Source organism: Ovis canadensis, chromosome 4 (assembly GCF_042477335.2).
Source record: "Ovis canadensis isolate MfBH-ARS-UI-01 breed Bighorn chromosome 4, ARS-UI_OviCan_v2, whole genome shotgun sequence".
In the NCBI taxonomy this organism is placed as follows: Eukaryota; Metazoa; Chordata; class Mammalia; order Artiodactyla; family Bovidae; genus Ovis; species Ovis canadensis.
The window spans coordinates 14,314,157-14,334,635 of NC_091248.1; the positions used below are offsets into that span (position 1 = coordinate 14,314,157).

Consider the following 20,479-nt stretch of genomic DNA (forward strand, 5'->3'; position numbering starts at 1 on the left):
CATACTGTCATGATAACTGTAGCTTTGTAGTATAATCTGAAGTCAGGAAGGTTGATTCCTCCAACTCCATTGTTACTCAAGACTGCTTTGGCGATTTGGGATCTTCTCTGTTTCCATATGAATTCTGAAATTTTTTGTTCTAGTTCTGTGAAAAATGCCATTGGTTATTTGATAGGGATCATGTTGAATCTGTAGATTGCTTTTGGTAGTATTTTCACAATGTTGATTCTTCCTACCCAGAAACAGAATATCTCTCCATCTGTTTGTGTCATCTTTGATTTCTTTCATCATTTTCCTATACTTTTCTGTGTACAGTTCTTTTGTCTCTTTAGATAAGTTTATTCAGTCAGTTTAGTTCAGTTCAGTCATTCAGTCGTGTCCGACTCTTTGCAACCCCATGAATCACAGCACGCCAGGCCTCCCTGTCCGTCACCAACTCCCAGAGTTCACTCAAACTCAAGTCCATCACAGTCGGTGATGCCATCCAGCCATCTCATCCTCTGTCATCCCCTTTTCCTCCTGCCCCCAATCCCTCCCAGCATCAGAGACTTTTCCAATGAGTCAACTCTTCTCATGAGGTGGCCAAAGTACTGGAGTTTCAGCTTTAGCGTCAGTCCTTCCAAAGAGCACCCAGGGTTGCTCTCCTTCAGAATGGACTGGTTGGATCTCCTTGCAGTCCAAGGGACTCTCAAGAGTTTTCTCCAACACCACAGTTCTAAAGCATCAATTCTTAAGCGCTCAGCTTTCTTCGCAGTCCAAGTTTCACATCCATACATGACCACAGGAAAAACCATAGTCTTGACTAGATGGATCTTTATTGGCAAAGTAATGTCTCTGCTTTTGAATATGCTATCTAGGTTGGTCATAACTTTTCTTCCAAGGAGTAAGCGTCTTTTAAGTTCATGGCTGCAGTCACCATCTACAGTGATTTTGGAGCCCAAAAATATAAAGTCTGACACTGTTTCCACTGTTTCCCCATCTATTTCCCATGAAGTGATGGGAGCAGATGCGATGATCTTCGTTTTCTGAATGTTGAGCTTTAAGCAACTTTTTCACTCTCCCCTTTCACTTTCATCAAGAGGCTTTTTAGTTCCTCTTTACTTTCTGCCATAAGGGTGGTGTCATCTGCATATCTGAGGTTATTGATATTTCTCCCAGCAATCTTAATTCCAGCTTGTGCTTCTTCCAGCCCAGTGTTTTCGTGATGTACTCTGCATATAAGTTAAATAAGCAGGATGACAATATACAGCCTTGACGTATATTTTTTTCTTTTTCCTGTTTGGAACCAGTCTGTTGTTCCATGTCCAGTTCTAACTGTTGCTTCCTGACTTGCATACAGATTTCTTAAGAGTCAGGTCGGGTGATTTCGTATTCCCATCTCTGAAGAATTTTCCAGAGTTTGTTACGATCCACACAAAGGCTTTGGCCTAGTCAATAAAGCAGAAATAGATTTTTTTTTTTTTCCCCTGGAACTCTCTTGCTTTTTTGATGATCCAATGGATGTTGGCAATTTGATCTCTGGTTCCTCTACCTTTTCTAAATCCAGCTTTAGGATCTGGGAGTTCTCAGTTCATGTATTGTTGGAGTCTGGCTTGGAGAATTTTGTGCATTACTTTACTAGCATGTGAGATGAGTGCAATTGTGTGGTAGTCTGAGCATTCTTTGGCATTGCCTTTCTTTGGGATTGGAATGAAAACTGACATTTCCAGTCCTGTCACCACTGCTGAGTTTTCCAAATTTGCTGGCATATTGAGTGCAGCACTTTCACAGCATCATCTTTTAGGATTTGAAATAGCTCTACTGGAATTCCATCACCTCCACTAGTTTTGTTCATAGTGATGCTTTCTGAGGCTCTCTTGACTTCGCATTTCAGGGTGTCTGGCTCTAGGAGAGTGATCATACCATCGTGATTATCTGGGTAGTGGCACTCTTTGTACAGTTCTTCTGTGTATTCTTGCCACCTCTTCTTAATATCCTCTGCTTCTGTTAGGTCCATACCATTTCTGTCCTTTATTGAGCCCATCTTTGCATGAAATATTCCCTTGGTAGCTCTGATTTTCTTGAAGAGATCTCTAGTCTTTTCTGTTCTGTTGTTTTCCTCTGTTTCTTTGCACTGACCACTGAGGACGGCTTTCTTATCTCTCCTTGCTATTCTTTGGAAATCTCCATTCAAATGCGTATATCTTTCCTTTTCTTCTTTGTTTTCCACTTCTCTTCTTTTCACAGCTGTTTGTAAGGCCTCCTCAGACAACCATTTTGCCTTTTTGCATTTCTTTTTCTTGGGGATCGTCTCGATCCCTGTCTCCTGTACAGTGTCATGAACCTCCATTGATAGTTCCTCAGGCACTCTCTATCAGATCTAATCGCTTGAATCTATTCGTCACTTTCACTGTATAATCGTAAGGGATTTGATTTAGGTCATACCTGAATGGTCTAGTGGTTTTCCGTACTTTCTTCAATTTAAGTCTGAATTAGGCAATAAGGAATTCACGATCTGAGCCACAGTCAGCTCCCAGCCTTGTTTTTGCTGACTGTATAGAGCTTCTCCATCTTTGGCTGCAAAGAATAGAATCAATCTGATTTCAGCATTAACCATCTGGTAATATCCACGTGTAGAGTCTTCTGTTGTGTCCTTGGAGGAGGGTGTTTGCTATGACTAGTGTATTCACTTGGAAAACTCTATTAGCCTTTGCCCTGCTTCATTCTGTACTCCAAGGCCAAATTTGCCTGTTACTCCAGGTGTTTCTTGACTTCCTACTTTTGCATTCCAGTCCTCTATAATGAAAAGGGTGTCTTTTGGGGGTGTGAGTTCTAGAAGGTCTTGTACGTCCTAGAACCATTCATCTTCAGCTTCTTCAGCATAACTGGTCAAGGCATAGACTTGAATTACTGTGATATTGAGTTGTTTGCCTTGGAAATGAATAGATCATTCTTTTTTGAGATTGCATCCAGGTACTGCATTTTGGACTCTTGTTTTGCAGACACCACAGTTTTTACAAATTGAAGGTTCGTGGAAACCCTCCGTTGAGCCTTTTTTTTCCAACAGCATTTGCTCACTTCATATCGCTGTGTCACATTTTGGTAACACTTGCATGATAGGCATATCTCTGAGATAGTGAAGGTTTGATTCCAGACCACTACAATAAAGCAAATATCACAATAAAGCAAGTCACACACGTTTTGGGGATGGGTTTACATATAAAAGGCTCTCCATGTGCTTCCCTATTCACTTAGACACAACGATATTGAAATCAGGCCAACTAACCTTACAGTGGCCGCTAAGGGTTCAAGTGAAAGGAGTTGCATACCTCTCACTTTAAATCAAAAGCTAGACATGATTAAGCTTAGTGAGAGAGTCATGTTGAAAGTTGAAACAGGCCAAAAGTTAGGCCTTTTGAGCTCAACAGCCAAGTTGTGAATCCAAAGGGAAGGTTTTTAAAGTAAATTGAAAATGATACTCTAGTGAATTCATGAATGATAAGGAAACAAAACAGTCTTATTGCTGATATGGAGAAAGTTTTGGGATCTGCATAGATCAGCCAGCCATGGTATTCCCTTAAGCCCAAGCCTAATCTAAGACAAGGCCCTAACTCTAATTCTGTGAGGGCTCTGAGAGAGGTGAGGAAGCTGCAGAAGAAAGGTTTGAAGCTAGCAGGGGTCAATTTTGTGAAGTTTAAGGGAAGACGTTATCTCTGTAGCATCAGAGTTCATGCAGAGCAACAAGTACTGATGTAGAAGCTGCACCAAGTTATCCAGAACATCTAGCTAAGATCATTCATGAAGGTGGCTGTTCTAAACAACAGATTTTCAGTGTAGACAGAACAGTCTTCTATTGGAAGAAGATGTCACCAGGACTTTCGTAGCTAGAGAGGAGTGGTCAGTGCCTGGCTTGAGAGCTTCACAGGGCAGGATGACTCTCTTGTTAGGGGCTAATGCAGCTGGTCTGGTGGCTCAGTGGTAAAGAATCTACCTGTCAATGCAGGAAATGTGGGTTTGGTCCCTGAGTCAGGAAAATCCCCTGTAGAAGGAAATGGCAACCCACTCCAGTAGTCTTGCCTGGGAAATTCCATGGACAGAGGAGCCTGGTGGGCTACAGTCCATGGGGTTTCAAAAGAGTAGGATATGATGTGTCAGCTGAATAGTAACAAAATGCTCATTTGCCATTCTGAATTATGCTAAATTTCTTCCTGTGCTCTGTAAATGCAACAGCAAAGCATGGGTGATAGCACATCTGTTTACAACATGGTTTGCTAAATATTTGAAGCTCACTGTTGAGATCTACTGCTTATAAAAAAAGGGAGTCCTTTTAACATATTACTGCTTATTGACAATGCGTTTGGTCACCCAGGCACTCTGATGGAGATGTACAAGATTAATGTCGTTTAATGCCTACCTTTTCAACATCCATTCTGCAGCCCACTGATCAAGGAGTAATTTGAACTTTCAAGGCTTTATTATTTAAGAAATATATTTTGGGGGTGGCATACCTCACAGCTTGCAGGATCTTAGTTTCCTGACCAGGAATTGAATCTGGGCCACCACAGTCAAAGTGCCAAATTCTAACCACTGGACTGCTAGGGAAGTCCCATAAGAAATACATTTTTAGGCTATAACTACCATGGTGATTCCTCTGATGGATTTGGGTGGTTAAATGAAAACCTGGGTAGGATTCACCATTCTAGATGCCATTGAGAACATTCATGATTCAAGAGAAGAGGTCAAAATATAACTATTAGCAGGAGTTTGAAAGAAGTTGATTCCAACCCTCATGGTGCCTTATGGGGCTTTAAGACTTTGGTGGAGGAAATAACACCCAGTGTGGTAGAAAAATAGCAAGAGAACTAGAATTAGAAGTGGAACCTGAAGATGTGACTAAATTGCTTCAATCTCATGATAAAACTTTAATAGATGAGGAGTTGCTTCTCATGGGTGAGCATTAAGAAAATGATTTCTTGACACGGAGTCTACTCCTGGTGAAGATGCTGTGAGGATTGATGAAATGACAACAGAGGATTTAGAATATTACATAAACTTAGTTGATAAAGCAGAAGCAGGGTTTGAGCGGATTGACTTCAGTTTTGAAAGACATTCTAGTTTGGGTAAAATGTTACCAAACAGTAATTCATGATACAGAGAAATTTTTCATGAAAGGAAGAGTCAATGGATGCATCAAACTTCATTATCTTCTTCTTTTAAGAAATTGCCACAGTCATCCTATCCTACAGAAACCACCCCAGTCAGTTAGCAGCCTTCAACATTGAGGCAAGACTCTCCACAACAGAAAGAGTATGACTCACTTGAAGCCTCAAATGATGGTTAGCACTTTTTAGCAATAAAATATTTTTTAATTTAGATATGAGCATTGTTATTTAGACTGTATGAGTAGATACTACATTCTACATTATAATATAAATATAAGTTTTCTATGTACTGGGAAACAAAATAATCCCCATGATTCACATTATTGTGGTATTTGTTTATTGTGGTATGGAACCAGACTACAATATCTTTGAGAATGCCTATATAGAAGATTTGAACAACACAACTAATAAAGTTGGTCTAATACATATAGAAAATTTTGTACCTAACAAATAGAGAGTAAGCATTATTTCTGAGCACAGGAGTACTTTAAAAAAATGGACTATGTCCTAAATCGCAAAAGAAGTTTCCAAACTATAAGGTAACCAGAATCAAATAGACTATATTCTGTGACTATAATAATTTAACTTGAAATCAACAATAAAAATAAATCTTTAAAAAAACTCACCTGAATAGAAACTAAAAAATGTACTTATAAATAATTCATAGGTTAAAGAGGAAGCTTGAAAACAGCCAGCAAAGCAGACATGAAAGGAGAATCATATTAAATAAAAGAACAGAAACTAATAAAATGGGGGAAATGATTAACACTTTCCTAATTGTATATTGTAACCAATGATAGGATGAGCAAAAGTTTATTTTCTATATTAGTAATCTTTTTCTTTAGACAATGTCTAATATGAGCTAGCAATAAAATTATAGAACTCAGGCTATATATAGTCATTGTCAAATTTTCAGCAGTATATCTTTTCCATATAATGAGAAAATTTTTGGACTGTGTAAGTGCACACATCAGACTTTTATAATTATTTTACTATTTATTTAGAAGATTTTACAGTGGTCTTTTAAGAGAAATTTCTATTTATATATTTAAGATATGCTTCTTTCCCTTCTTGTAGGTTAGTCAAATGAGTCATCCAGATTTGATTCTCTTTCTGATGAAATACCTGATGGCTCTCGTAGTTGGTATTCCTTCCATTTTTGGGGTTGGAAGCAAAAAGACTTGCTTTGAAGGGCCAGTATTTTTTTTCATGGTCGTAGGAAAAAAGAGTAAGTTGAAGTAAATTATCATGGTGTTCACAGGCTTCACATTTACATAATTTTGTGTATGTGTGTTTCCTATGTTGAAACAATTTGGACTTGGAGGAAATATTCCAACAAGATTATAACCTCAGCTGCCACCAGGTATGATTAAATCTTAAACCTAAAAACGTACTCAGAAAAGATAGCCAAGTAGAACCAGGCTTAAGGCCTGTTCCTTACTAATTCAGAATATTTGAGGGAAAGCCAATCTTTTAAAAAAAAAAAAATCCAAATTAGAATCTTCTTAAAATTAAAATCAAATGAATGCTTTTATATATATATACTTATTTAATCTTTTTGACATTTCTGTGATGATATGAAAACTGATTCACAGACAGGCTCAGTGCCCTGGCTAAAGTCACACAGCATTAGACTTCTATTTCCAATTGTCCATTGTTCTTCCAGGTTACACCATAAATTATTTAAAGAGATAACATGTTATTTTATTCTAAGTCATACACATTAAAGCCAAAATAGTAAAATGATATTAGCAGATAAAAGGAAATATGTTAAGGATGTTATTTTTATTCATAGTTGGCCAAATAGCATGTTAGATAGTCATGGTAAGATATAAGATTTGGCCATATTTGAGGAATCTTTCATTTTTTGACCACTTAATTAATAGAACAAAATAAGATCCTGCAGTATTCACAAAGGAACAGATGACTTCAAACTTTTTACTAAGTATAAAGCTAATATTTATACTATATTTGAATTATCACAAATTCTAAGTTAGTGGGACCCATGTTCTTATGATTTTATTTAACCCAGGTTACATGGAAAATAAATTTTGGGAAAATTAATTTCTATAAAAGTCTTTAAGATTATATGTAAAATGTTATTGTGTTTTGTATGGGTTAATGTACTTTTAAAATAGATCTTAAATTACCGCATTATCAGAATCTTGTGTTTTCTCAATTATCACTGATTAGCAGCTTCTGTTACACAGATTAGATTGAAATCTATAAAAATCACTATTTTAAAATATACGTTCCTTATTACCATATCTGAGACTACTGCTCTGTGATATCAGACAATGCATTTCTCCTTTAAATGCAATTTCATTGGGCAGAGAAGGAAAGAAGGGGAAAGGTTAATTCAACAATGACAAAAATGTCTTTTCTGGGAATTCATCCTTTGAGAAAGACGTTAATGAGTGGTTACTATGTGCCATCAACTACTTGGTGATGCCACAGGTTCAATAGCAAACAAAATAAACCAAGTCCTTGATTTCTGTGGAACAGCCTTACTTGGGATATTTATCTGTGTATTCTTTGAAATTTTTAAATGTATTTTAATCATTGTATACAATGATTAAAAACAAATGAATGCTTATATATATATATATATATATATATACACTTATTTGATCTTTTTGACATTTCTGTGATGACTAGTATTATCATCTCTGTGTTAAAGATATGAAAACTGATGCAGAGAGAAGCTGTGTGCATACATCATTTTAATCATGTATTTTAATCACAGTAAAACATAATTCTAAGGAGAGGGTTTGAATTAGCATTCCTGGTCACCTTTGGGGCACACACAAGCCACTCAGTCACACAGCAATTCTGTTGTGTTAGAAACTCCAGATGGGGCTAAACTAAACCAACTGGGGACTCATCCCAGTTATTTGGGGGATCCTGACTGGGCCAGAATCCTTTTGAAACTGGTTAGACCTCCTCCAAACCCTTCCATTTGGTTTTCTGGAACCATGGACCACCCACTTCCCTGACTCAACAAAGTCATTATGGCCCTCCTAGCTGGGACTGTGCTCTGGGCTAGAGAGTTATTCCTCCAGAGTGTGAGCAGCCTCAGTCATTTCTAGCATTTGTCTGGTTGAGCCTTTGAGAAATGACTAGAAAGTAACCATAATAATGGTTTCCAATCAACTGAGCCCACTTAATACTCCAAGCACTGTTCTAATCACTAAATCATTTAATTCTCTAGACAACCTTGTGAGGAAGATTGTCGTTTTACAGATCAGAACATAAAACCAAGCTTCAATAGCTAGTGAGTGGTAGAACTGAGATTCAAACCCAAGCGGTCTGATTCTAGCCTTTAGTCTTTACTGTTAACTCCTCTGTTACACTGTGCTGTTGAAAGACTGGCTTCTAAAATTATGACAGCCAAATTAGTGTTCTTTCTGTCAGTGAAGCCACATTTAAGATTGCTTATGCTAATTATTCTGACACTGGTTGAAATATTTTTAGAAATCTTGTTTTGGACTTATCTGGGTCATACCACTTAATTTTTTTGGCCCCCCGTTTTCTTATTTGTGAAATGAGGAGACAGACCTTCACCATTTGAAGGTAGATTAAATTTTTGGAATGACCAGAAGTCAGTTTGAACCAATTTTAAAAAATAAGTTTAGAAAATAAATTCATCAGTCCAGAGCAACTTTGGATGAATGTACATGTGCACAGGGCCATTGGTGACAGAAGAATAAATGTTGTAGTAACTATATTTGAGTTGTTCTTTCTTCTGTCTAGTTTTTGATACTTTCAGGATATATGTAAACATTATGTTTTATCATTACTTTATGATTTTCCGGGAGCCAGCATGGGGAATCCCACCCGTGGCAAAGGTCATGAGGAAGGAGGCCTGGCAAAAGGCAAAGGCTGAGATCAGGCCTCAGCGGTACCCCTGGATTTTCCTGAGCATCTACCCCCAAAACCAGAGTTTGCCTGCTTTATTGTACTGTGCTTTCCACTCTTCTGACATAACAGGGGGCTATCCCTGACCACCTTTCTCTGGAAAGAGTTAACTTAGAGCTCCAGTTAACAGTCTCCTGCATATAAAAGGAATGTCTCAGCTCAAACCTCTCTGATGGCTGTCTAACTTGCCTGACAGTTAGAGACTTTTACAACTTGTGATTGTTTACAGCCCCTCAACCACGAGAGGCATGCAGCTTAAAACATCTTAAAGATATAGAGCCTTTTCTAAAGAGCTAGGAATTACATTGATGATGGGTTTTCATTGCTGAGTCAATGACTGCTGCCCGGCCTCCATATTCTTTATCTTTTAGGCACCTGAAGGATATTAATCAATGTCATTGGGATATAGAAAAAGGAATATAGTAGTTTTGGTGTTAGCAACACTAGACTTTTGAGTTAATGAATTTTCTCTTTGTTATAAATTTCTTTGTTATACATTTATTTGTTATAAATTGTTGTGTCCTTGCTATATAAGAATGTAACTTTATTTAGTGCTTTATGAGAGTGGCACCAGACGTTAGTAAGAACAACACTTTTAAGCAAATAAGTTTTTCTGGTTGACAGACCCTTATCAGAAAAGGGCCGTAAAATGCTAATAGGCCTCCTGGCCAGAAGATGATGTAAATCACCTAAGACTTGTGTAGACAGCTAGGTATGCAGAGAGAAAGCCTGGTCTTGATAGAGTCAGGGTTGCTGACGCTGCATAATTTTGTATTATCCATTGATCTCTATGTACAACCAAAAGTATAAAAAACTTTCCCGGACAATAAAGGATGGACCAGTCACTGGAAAGACTGGTTTCCCTCGTGTGGTCTTTTCTCCTTCTTTTCTTTTCTGGCTGAATTCCCATCTGGAGCGTGGAGGCTCTCCATGTCTACTTACTTGCCCTGGCTTCTAAGACCCACGTGAGAGGGAGCCCAAGGCGGGGCACCCTCTGGTATTCAAGCGGGCACCAGTGGCCTCTGTAGGTGGTGCAATTTTCTTGTCTTGAGACTTTTATTAGCTTTCCACATAAACCAAGTTATTCAGCAACTTTTCTCCACTAATTTTCCTACTACACTATTCTTTCCTAATTTCTCTCTATATTTCTAAATAAATAAGTTTTTCCTCACTGACTCCATCCTCGCTTCGAATTCCCTGGATCCACCGGGGCTGGACCCCGGCAATGATTAACTTTGAAACATTTAAACTTAAGTTTTATCCCCAACTGTTGTTTTGCTGTATGACTTTTGAAAAGTTCTTTAGTCCCTTGTGACCTCACTTTCTTCATCTATAAAATGGGGATCACAATATTTACTCTTGAAGGATATCTACCCCATAGAAGTGTCTGTTTGGGAGTTAATCTCTATAATAAAAACATTATTAAGGAAGATTAACAGAGACTATATGTAAAACACTTAGCATTATGCAGGTACTCAACAAATACTAGTCTTCTTTGAGTTCTTCTATCCCAGCACTAAAAATAACAATGGCAATAACAGCAGTGATTCTTTTCTAATTTGAAAACTTAGATTATATGCACTTTGTCAATTTATGATCTAATCTTTACATGTCACAACTTTTTAAAAAATAATATTGTCTAATTTTAACTTTATGATTCTTATAGTCAGTTATTTACCCAAACTGATACACTGACCTTTGCACCTGTTTAATTGGCTCTTTAATTACCATTTTGTTCATCAACATCTGCTTTTAGTCTTTTCATAGCAGTTAAAAACTTTAGCTCTGGACATAATTCATCTCCTTAATTCTTTTTTTCCTATGCCTTTATTATGTCTGGGACTTCATTGTATGTTTGCTAAAACTAATTTTTCATATGTTTTGTTCTAGTTAGGTCATGTTTATTCAAGCACTAGATAACAGCTTCTGTTGTAAAATCAACTTGTAACCTAAAAACAACTGTTCTTACAAATTAAAAAATGAGTCTATGCCATGATGAGACCTCCACTACTATAAACCATGCAAGAAAATAATATTTTTACTTTATAGTAGTACCTTTGCAATATTTCAGTGTCTTCAAGAATGATTAATTTCTTTGGCCAAAAGGGGGTTTTTAAAAATGACGAAATTGTATGCCTTCATTTTATGGATGAGGAAAATTAAGAAAAGAGGATAGTGACTTGTCTAAGCTCACATATTTATTGATAGAGTTGGAACTAAAATCCTGAGTTCCTCATTCTAATATGAACCTCTTTCCATCATACCAGTTTAGGGGACAGATTGACACCGATTTTTGTTTTAGTCTCTCTTCTGTCAACAGTGTTACCTTATATCTGTCCTATAAAGACATTGTTCGAAGAGCTTTTTTTTTTTTTGAAGAATAATATCAGTCTGTCAAAATATTGTTTTTGGTCTCTAGGGTTGTTATCTTACACTTAGTATTTTGTTATCTATGATAGTGAACGAGAGCCGACAGGTACTCCCGGAACCTGAGGGATACAAATAGTCCTATGATAAGGAAATCAAGAGGAACTTCCACTCAAGGGACATCCACACATGCTTCTTCAATGCAACTGGCCATGGTGGATGACCAGAGAAGCAAAGCAGGGAGTGTCCACAGCAAAGTGAGCAGCGACTATGGCAGCCTCCACAGGTCCTGTGATGGCAGGTGAGTTTTATCGGCAGCTTAGTTTATATCATGTGCTGGGTTAGAGTCATACGGCGTCTGAAGGAAGAGCAGTCAATTCTGAAACAGAAGTTGATCATTATTAACCTTTCTGAACTTTGCCAGGTTCAGTTGTCCCAGATTATGGTTAGACTTAATGGCAGCCAGACGAGTTTAGACGCGATACAGTGAGCAATGTGGAGTCATTGCTCATCAGAGAGAAGGCAGAGTAAGAGTGGTTTTTTAGTAAGAGTAACTTAGCAAACAATTATGGAATACCTACTGTGTCAGACATTGTGTGAGTCTCTAGGAATACAAAGCTGATTTAGGCATGATCTTTGTTCTTAATAAGCTCGAGAAAAATAGGGTAGTCATTATTTGTGTTGTAGTTAAAAGCATGGGGTCTAGAATAATAAACCTCAGTTTCCTTATCTGTAAAATGGAAATAGTAATAATATCTGTCCCTTAGCAATGTTATAAAAAATAAATGAGATAATATACCTAATTGCTCAGAATAGTGCAAATATAATGGTATAGTCCAGAGGTTGTCAATTTTTCTATAAAGAGAAACATAACTAATATAATAAATATTGTATTATAAATAAAATAACATAATAAATAACTTTAGGCTTTGTGGGTCACATGGTCTTTGTTGCCACCATTCATTTCTGCTGTTAATACCATGAAAGCAGCCATAGACAGTATGCAGTCAAAATAGGAGTGGCTGTGTTCCAGTAAAACTGCTTACAAAAATAGGAAGGGGCCCGATTTGACCAGTAGGCCACAGTTGGCCAACCCCTGTTTGGTAGCATGGACAGGAGGTGATTAAATCTGGTGAGAAGGAGGTGGGAGAAAGTGTCACAGAGAATGTCTGAGAGTGGGCAGGATATGCTTTCTTGTTACATTTGATGGTAGAGACACTAGAATTAGAAACCTCTTAGGAGCTCTGCAGTAATTCAGTTAAGAGATGATGGAAGTTTAGCAAATGAAGCAACTGACACACAACTAGTCTCAAAATTATATGAGCAACTTATGCAGCTCAATTCCAGAAAAATAAATGACCCAATCAAAAAGTGGGCCAAAGAACTAAATAGACATTTCTCCAAAGAAGACATACGGATGGCTAACAAACACATGGAAAGATGCTCAACATCACTTATTATCAGAGAAATGCAAATCAAAACCACAATGAGGTACCATTTCACACCAGTCAGAATGGCAGAGATCCAAAAGTCTACAAGCAATAAATGCTGGAGAGGGTATGGAGAAAAGGGAATCCCCTCACACTGTTGGTGGGAATGCAAACTAGTACAGCCACTATGGAGAACAGTGTGGAGATTCCTTAAAAAATTGCACATAGAACTGCCTTATGACCCAGCAATCCCACTGCTGGGCATACACACTGAGGAAACCAGAATTGAAAAGACATGTGTACCCCAATGTTCATTGCAGCACTGTTTATAATAGCCAGGACATGGAAACAACGTAGATGTCCATCAGCAGATGAATGGATAAGAAACAATGGATATACACAGTGGAGTATTACTCAGCCACTAAAAAGAATACATTTGAATCAGTTCCAATGAGGTGAATGAAACTGGAGCCTATTATACAGAGTGAAGAAGCCAGAAAGAAAAACACCAATACAGTATATTAACACATACATATGGAATTTAGAAAGATGGTAATGATAACCCTGTATGGAAGACAGCAAAAGAGACACAGATGTTTAGAATGGACTTTTTGACTGTGGGAGAGGAAGAGGTGGGATGATTTGGGAGAATGGCATTGAAACATGTATACTATCATGTAAGAAATGAATTGCCAGTCTGTGTTCGATACAGGATACAGGATGCTTGAGACTGGTGCACAGGGATGATCCAGAGAGATGATATGGGGTGGGAGGTGGGAGGGGGATTCAGGATTGGGAACTCATGTACACCCGTGGTGGATTCATATCAACATATGGCAAAACCAATGCAGTATTGTAAAGCAAAATAAAGTAAAAATAAATTTTTAAAAATAAAAAAGATGATGGAAGTTTATGAAAGAGCAGTGACAGTGCCAAGAGAGTAATAGCTGATCTGAAAGATATTTTAAAAGAAGAAATGAAATGATAGGAGTTAGTGATGGATTACAACGGAGAGAAGGAATGTGCCGAAACAGATTTTTTTTTTAAGATTTCTAAGCTTGGGAACCTGAAAGAATGAAAATTATGATGACTGAAATTCTCTATTCTGTGTTTCTGTGGCTGTCCTGTATCCTTCCAGGCTCATTCCAGCCTTTCTTTCAGTCTTCCCTGTCCTTGTCATGTAGGATATGATTCCTAGATGTACTCTCTTTAGAATGTTAGAATATTTAGAATGTTCAGAATCTTTCCTTGTTTGTCCTCTCAACTTGCTTTCTTTTGCCTTCTAATTTGGTCAGCTTCTCTAGGTTTTGAAAAGGAGCAGCCTTTGACATGTTTTCCATCTTGTATCCATTTCTTTTTATTTTCCTTGCAAGATTTTTGAAATATTTTGAATATTTCCTTTCTACCAATTCCATCCTTCATTGTATTTCTGGTCTTTTTCACCTTCTTACCCCACTTCTAACATAACCAATGACCTGTTTTTAAACTATCAAAGATCCTTTCCCTTTCCTGCCTTTTTCCTTTCATTCAGCACTCCTAAGTTAAAAACATTCTTCTAGGTGCTAGAAACACAGAGATGGAAGACAAAAGAGTAGTAGGTATGATAAAATCATACATAATGTACTTTGGGATTCCAGAGAAGAAAGCCTTTTAAGTCACTGTGGAAAGTCTCGTTCACAAACAAGGTAGTACTTTAATTTGACTAGGGTACAGAGGAGGCAGTTGGAAATCTCAGACAAGGAAATAGCACACGCAGAGGCAAGGAGGACAAAAAGGCATTTAGGTATCAGGGCCACCATAGGAGATGAAACATGCTGAGGAGTTCGGGGTTTTTTTCCCCTAGAGCAATGAGAAACTATCAAAAGACTTTGAGCATTGCGGTAATAAAATCAGACTTGTGTTTTAGGAAGATCACTTTGACAACAGCATAGGAGAGGAGGTTGTAAGTAAGGCCAGTTGGGAAGTTTCTAGAGTAAAATTAGAGCTCTTAACTTAAAACACTCATATAGAGAGAGGAAACAAGGGAATCTTTCAAAATACCTGCCTCCATGAACTGCTAGCTCCATTTGGCGCTAGTGGTAAAGAACCCACCTGCCAGTGCTGGAGATGTAAGAGACATGAGTTTGATCCCTCGATTGAGAAGATTCCCTGGAGGAGGAAATGGCAACCCATTCTTGCCTGGAGAATCCTGTGTACAGAGGAGCCTGCCATGGGGTCACAAAAAATTGGACATGACTGACATGATGGCATAGAATGGCTCCATGAACTGGCTTTCAGCAGTATTTGCTATTTGACATTAGCCTTATCCTTTTCAATAAGGAATGAACAATTATACTACAACTCTTATGCATGTGGCATTCTGTGTATTAAGAGATATACAGAAGAAAGCTAAAGTATAATTTCTGCTTTCCAGGAGAATAGAACCTTACAGGAAAGGTAGGACATAACCAATTAAAAATAGGTTAAGCTAGCATATAATTAAAACTGTGAGTATTAGAAATGATCAGTGTTAGAGAACTTCAAATGATCAGATTGGCTCCTCTGAAAATATTTCAGAGATAAGTAGGGTAAGCAGATGGTAGTACAAGTAATGAGTTCATATTGAGCAGAGAACTTCTGAAGGGAGTAGCTTCTGTAATCTAAATGAAATTAAAGTTTAGGTAAGAGCTTATAATCTTTAATATAAGATAGTGGTAATTAAAAAGCTGTGAGATGGAATTCCTTGAAGCTTAATAGAACAGGATATATCAAGAACAAGATAATCAGTCATCATCATTTCAGTTGCTCAATTGTGTCCAGCTGTTTGTGACCCCATGGACTGCAGCACGCCAGGCCTCCCTGTCCATCACCAACTCCCGGAGCTTGCTCAAACTCATGTCTGTCGAGTCGGTGATACCGTCCAACCATCTCATCCTCTGTTGTCCCCTTCTAGGAGAAGAACAAGATACAGTAATGAAAACAATACAGTAAGAATAGCCTAGCATGTGATTCAGAGAAAATGCTTATAAACACATGAAGGTCTCTATGAAAGTTTGGTGTCATGGAAACTAGGCGATAGTGTATGACCTCCTGCGATGACCTTTCTTATCTCTCTGCTTAATTAAAATCACACTCATCCTTTAAGTCCTGCTTAATTCCCATACCATGGCAGCTAATTAATTGCTTTTTAAACATTCTTTGAGTGTGACCTATTAGTACGGTTTTTTTTTTTTTCCTCAGCTAAGTTTGCAGTTTCTGGAGAATATGAACTTGCTGACAGATATCTGTATATCCCTTGACAGTGTCTAGCCCTGTGTTGTTCTTTAGTTGCTAAGTCATGTTTGACTCTTTGCGACCCCGTGGACTATAGCCTGCCAGGCTCCTGTCTATGGGATTTTCCAGGCAAGAATACTGGAGTGGGTTGCCATTTTCTTCTCCAGAGATTCTTCCCAACCTGGGGATTGAACACATGTCTTCTGCATTGGCAGGCAGATTTTTTATCACGGAGCCACGACGGAGGAAACAAATAAATCTGTCAAACAACTTTAGAAATAATTTGGGCATGCCATCTCATGGATATTTCTTTCTGCATCAGTCAGTTTCCAAGTTTACACGTTAGCACTATATTTTGGCCATGGTTTTCTCATCATCTCATGTTATCTTGACTGTAAGATTACACATATGCACACATATCTGCTTCTCAGTACTCACTCTAGTTCAGATTCCTTGATGGATAATTACTGATCTCAGTGCTACGTACAATAAAATAGACTTAGGTAAATATAGTTAGATGAGAGGATATAGAAAAGGAAATGGATGAGCAGCTGAGTGAAATTTGAGAATGAGTGGTTAGTTTAGTAAGTAGGTGACATTTTACTGTATAGTTGAGTCCTAATTATCCATGGCAGGTGGTTCATATGCTAGAATTTTGTGGATAACCATATATATTTCAGTTAAATAGACATAATTCAGTTTTTTCTATGAGAAAGGTATTCTTTGAGTCTTATTCACTAAATTAAACTCAAAGATTTAGGTTTCAGTTTTAGAAAATGCAATTCATATTTTTAATTACTTTGATATCATCATATTTTGCTTTTTTCATTTGCCATATTTACTTGAATTAGATACTTATGAAGTCATCAAGAGGTGAAAGTTCCCCAAATTAGCTAGCTAGTTAGAAAAGTTTTCCGTTTAGGGCAATAATTATTATGTAAAATAATTATTAACTAGAATAACATGCTTATTCTAAGTTCATTATCTTAATTTGAAACATTGTAATTATTTAATCAAAACTTACAAATCAAATTTAAAACCTTTATGTTCTGAATGTGAAGTCTTTTAATAAATAAAAATTAAATGCTCCTTTATCCATTAATTTGAGGGATTTAAAAAATATTCTAAAGGTAATTTTTCATTCTTAAATTTTCTTTTTTGCTTTATTCAGACAGGAGAAGAAAGACATGCTTTCTTTTATCATTTTAAAAGGACTTCATTTTTTAAGCTTGGTGCTCTAATGAAAACATTGTTTGATAAGCACTGCTATATAAGACTGGATCACCTCAGTAGTATATGAATCGGTCATTATAATCTTTAAATTTTACAAATGATTCATAATGAGTCATGAAATTTGTTATAATCATTAACTGAGGGAAATGGTAAATTGGTATTTTCTGACAGCCAGTAGGTCTTCAGTTGTTCATGACTAGTTCTTTTGATGACTTTTAGAAAGGAAAAACCTGCTACCTCCTTTTTATTTTTAGAAATACTACTAAAAATTTAATGTATTATATTTGATTGTTTTCTTTGATTGTTGTTATTCTAAATTAAATACTTTTTACAAAACTGTGTTTAGTTATACAGGGGCTTTCCTGGTGGCTCAGTGGTTAACAATGCACCTGCAATGCAGGATACACAGGAAACACAGGTTTAGTCCCTGGGTCAAGGAGATCCACTGGAGAAGGGCATGGCAACACACTCCAGTACCCTTGCTTAGAGAATCCCATGGACAGAGCAGCCTGGAGGGCTACAGTCCATAGGATCACACAAAGAGTTGGACATGAGTGAGCAACTTAGCATGCACACACATATAGTGTAAATGACTGTGAGTTTTCTTAGCTCTAATGGGGACTCAGTGAGTCAGAATCTCAACAAAAGAAAATTTTAACATGTCTCACTGCCTTTCAAGATAAATAGAATGATGGAGAGGACGGCCTGCGATGAGCAATGGAACCCAGTTGACACACTCAAAAGCTGCATCTTGGGGAAGGGATGAGGAGAGAATTTGCTTTACAGGTAGTTAATTGAGCTATTAACTGGGCTCTCTGGAAGGATGCTGTTCACACTTAGCATCATCATTGCTTGCCAACTCCCTCACTTTTTTAATGTTCTGTTAATTTCTCCTCTAATTTCATATGCTCCCTTTTCCAATCCCAGGGTTGTAGTGAAATTGGAGTTTGCTGCACCATGACTATCACCATTCTTCTAGACTGCCTAGGACAATGCCATATTTCTTCTGTTCTTATTCTTCCTCTCCTGGGACCTACCTCACAACCCAAAACTTATTTGAATGAGAAAAATATCCTTACTTAGCGTAGTTTTAGATCAGTTAGCTCTGCCTAACTTCAGCTTCTGTCTGGTTGCAAGGCATCACTTAATTCTGAGCCTAAATAGTAGATTTTTTTCTCCCTTTTGTTTGGCCATTTGAATAATTCAACAATGTAAATCATGAAATTATTTTGTAAATCAGTGTTATTTTCATAAAAAAATTTAGTATTATTTTCTAATGTGTTCTGTTACCTCCTACATTAGGTATACTTCCTGCAGTTACAGAGGAATGGAAGAGACTACCTCATAGCAGCATGTCATGACTTACAGATCACTCCAGGCACAGTAGTTCCCATCAGCTCAATGAACAGTCACGACATAGCAGCATCAGAGATCTCAGTAATAATCCTATGACTCACATCACACATGGTACCTGCATGAATCGAGTTGTTGAAGAAGATGGAACCAGTGCTCAAATTGTGCTGTCTAAGGTGAAACATTTGTGCTGTTTAAAAAGATTTTATTCTTTGCCTTTGCATGACTGATTGCTATAACTCAGTTATGATGCTTTCAGTCAGGTGCAGATTGTATCCATTGAAAAGTAAATTTTTGCTTTTTATATTGCATCAAACTTGGAACCTCAAGGCATCCAAAATGCTAAGAATGATATGATCACATAAATAACTCTTATTTCTAGGTGATGAAATAATTATTTGTCTGGTAAGCATTTTTATAAACACACTTGTTTTATATTTGGAAAAATCCCAAATGTATGGTGACTGCTTTATAGTGAACTTTCATATAATATCAACTAGTTGTGAGGTAACATTCTGGTAGTTAGTTCTGTTAATAAAGCAAAATTTCAGAATTAAAATTTTCTATGCAAGGTTTATTTCTCAGATGAATAGTAAGACTTTGTAGTTTTCTTTCCACTAAGTGAAAAAGAACCGTTTTTATTTATTTATTTATTTATTTATTTATTTTTTAAAGAACTGTTTTTAAACCGTAGGAGAATTTGATAAATCAGCAAGGGTATTTTAGCTAATAGAATATAAAATCAACTGAAGAATCTGATTAGTCTACTGAGACTCTTTTGAAATTCTGTCAAAATAGTCTTTATCCAGAGAAATACAGGAGTAGAATTAGCAACAGAGTAAAAGCAGAGATGGACATTTTTTTTCTCAGTAATTGTGCTGTTTTTATTTAGTAAATATTACTTTTACTGGCTGTGTTTTTATATTGATAACATCCATATGCATGACAGAAAATTTTTACTTTTAGCCATTTTTTCCCATGTAGTAGTATTGATTTGTAGAGAACCTCATATTCAGATATGTTCTATGGAAGCATATAAGATAAGCATCACACACTGTAAGCCTTTTTCTAGTAACCATAATTACAAAACAGCAAAGTGTTTCCTCTGTATCTGTTATTGTGTTTTTTGCAGTGAGATGTAATTTCGCCAAAGCTGCCAGATGTTGGTATCCAGGCCCCTCCTATCAGTGGACTTGTTTCACTTGCATTGCCCAGTAGCCAATAAGCTATAGCTTTTGCCCCACACCCATATCTTCAGATTCTGGGTCATTCTTCTTTACAATTGAAATATATATATAATCCTAGTACACAGTGGTGATTAATTTGGGATATTTGAAATTCATTGTAGCTTAATGAAGCATGATTAGTCCTGCTGTGAAGTATCTTTTAACTTTAAAAATATCAACTCAAAAATCTTTGACATTTTGTCTTATAATATTTAAATAACTCATCATAAAAATTGTAAACTGTATTAGGCATGATAATGATCAGAAGGGAAAGAAAAATTTCGTAAAATGCTGGATGTGTTATGTAGACAAGCATATTTAAACAAGCCATCCTCAACCCTGACTGCTGTTAAGAATCACTTGGGGAACCTCGGATGCCTGACACCTTCCTCTCATTGAGATGAGGACTGGTAGTTTTATACAAAGCTTCCCCAGTGATTCTAATCTGCTGCAGGCCTGACTGCAGGCTGTTTGAAACTAACTTGCCCCTGCTGACAATGTGATGGCATCCTATCATATCATATCATATCATATCATATCATGAAAACCTAGCTGGACA

The 20,479-nt window shown here is 37.0% G+C and overlaps 1 pseudogene; it reads left to right on the forward strand.

Moving 5' to 3' along the window:
• Positions 1-6,227: 6,227 nt before the first annotated feature.
• On the forward strand, positions 6,228-18,969 carry LOC138439667 (frizzled-3-like; annotated as a pseudogene).
• The last annotated feature ends 1,510 nt before the right edge of the window (positions 18,970-20,479 follow it).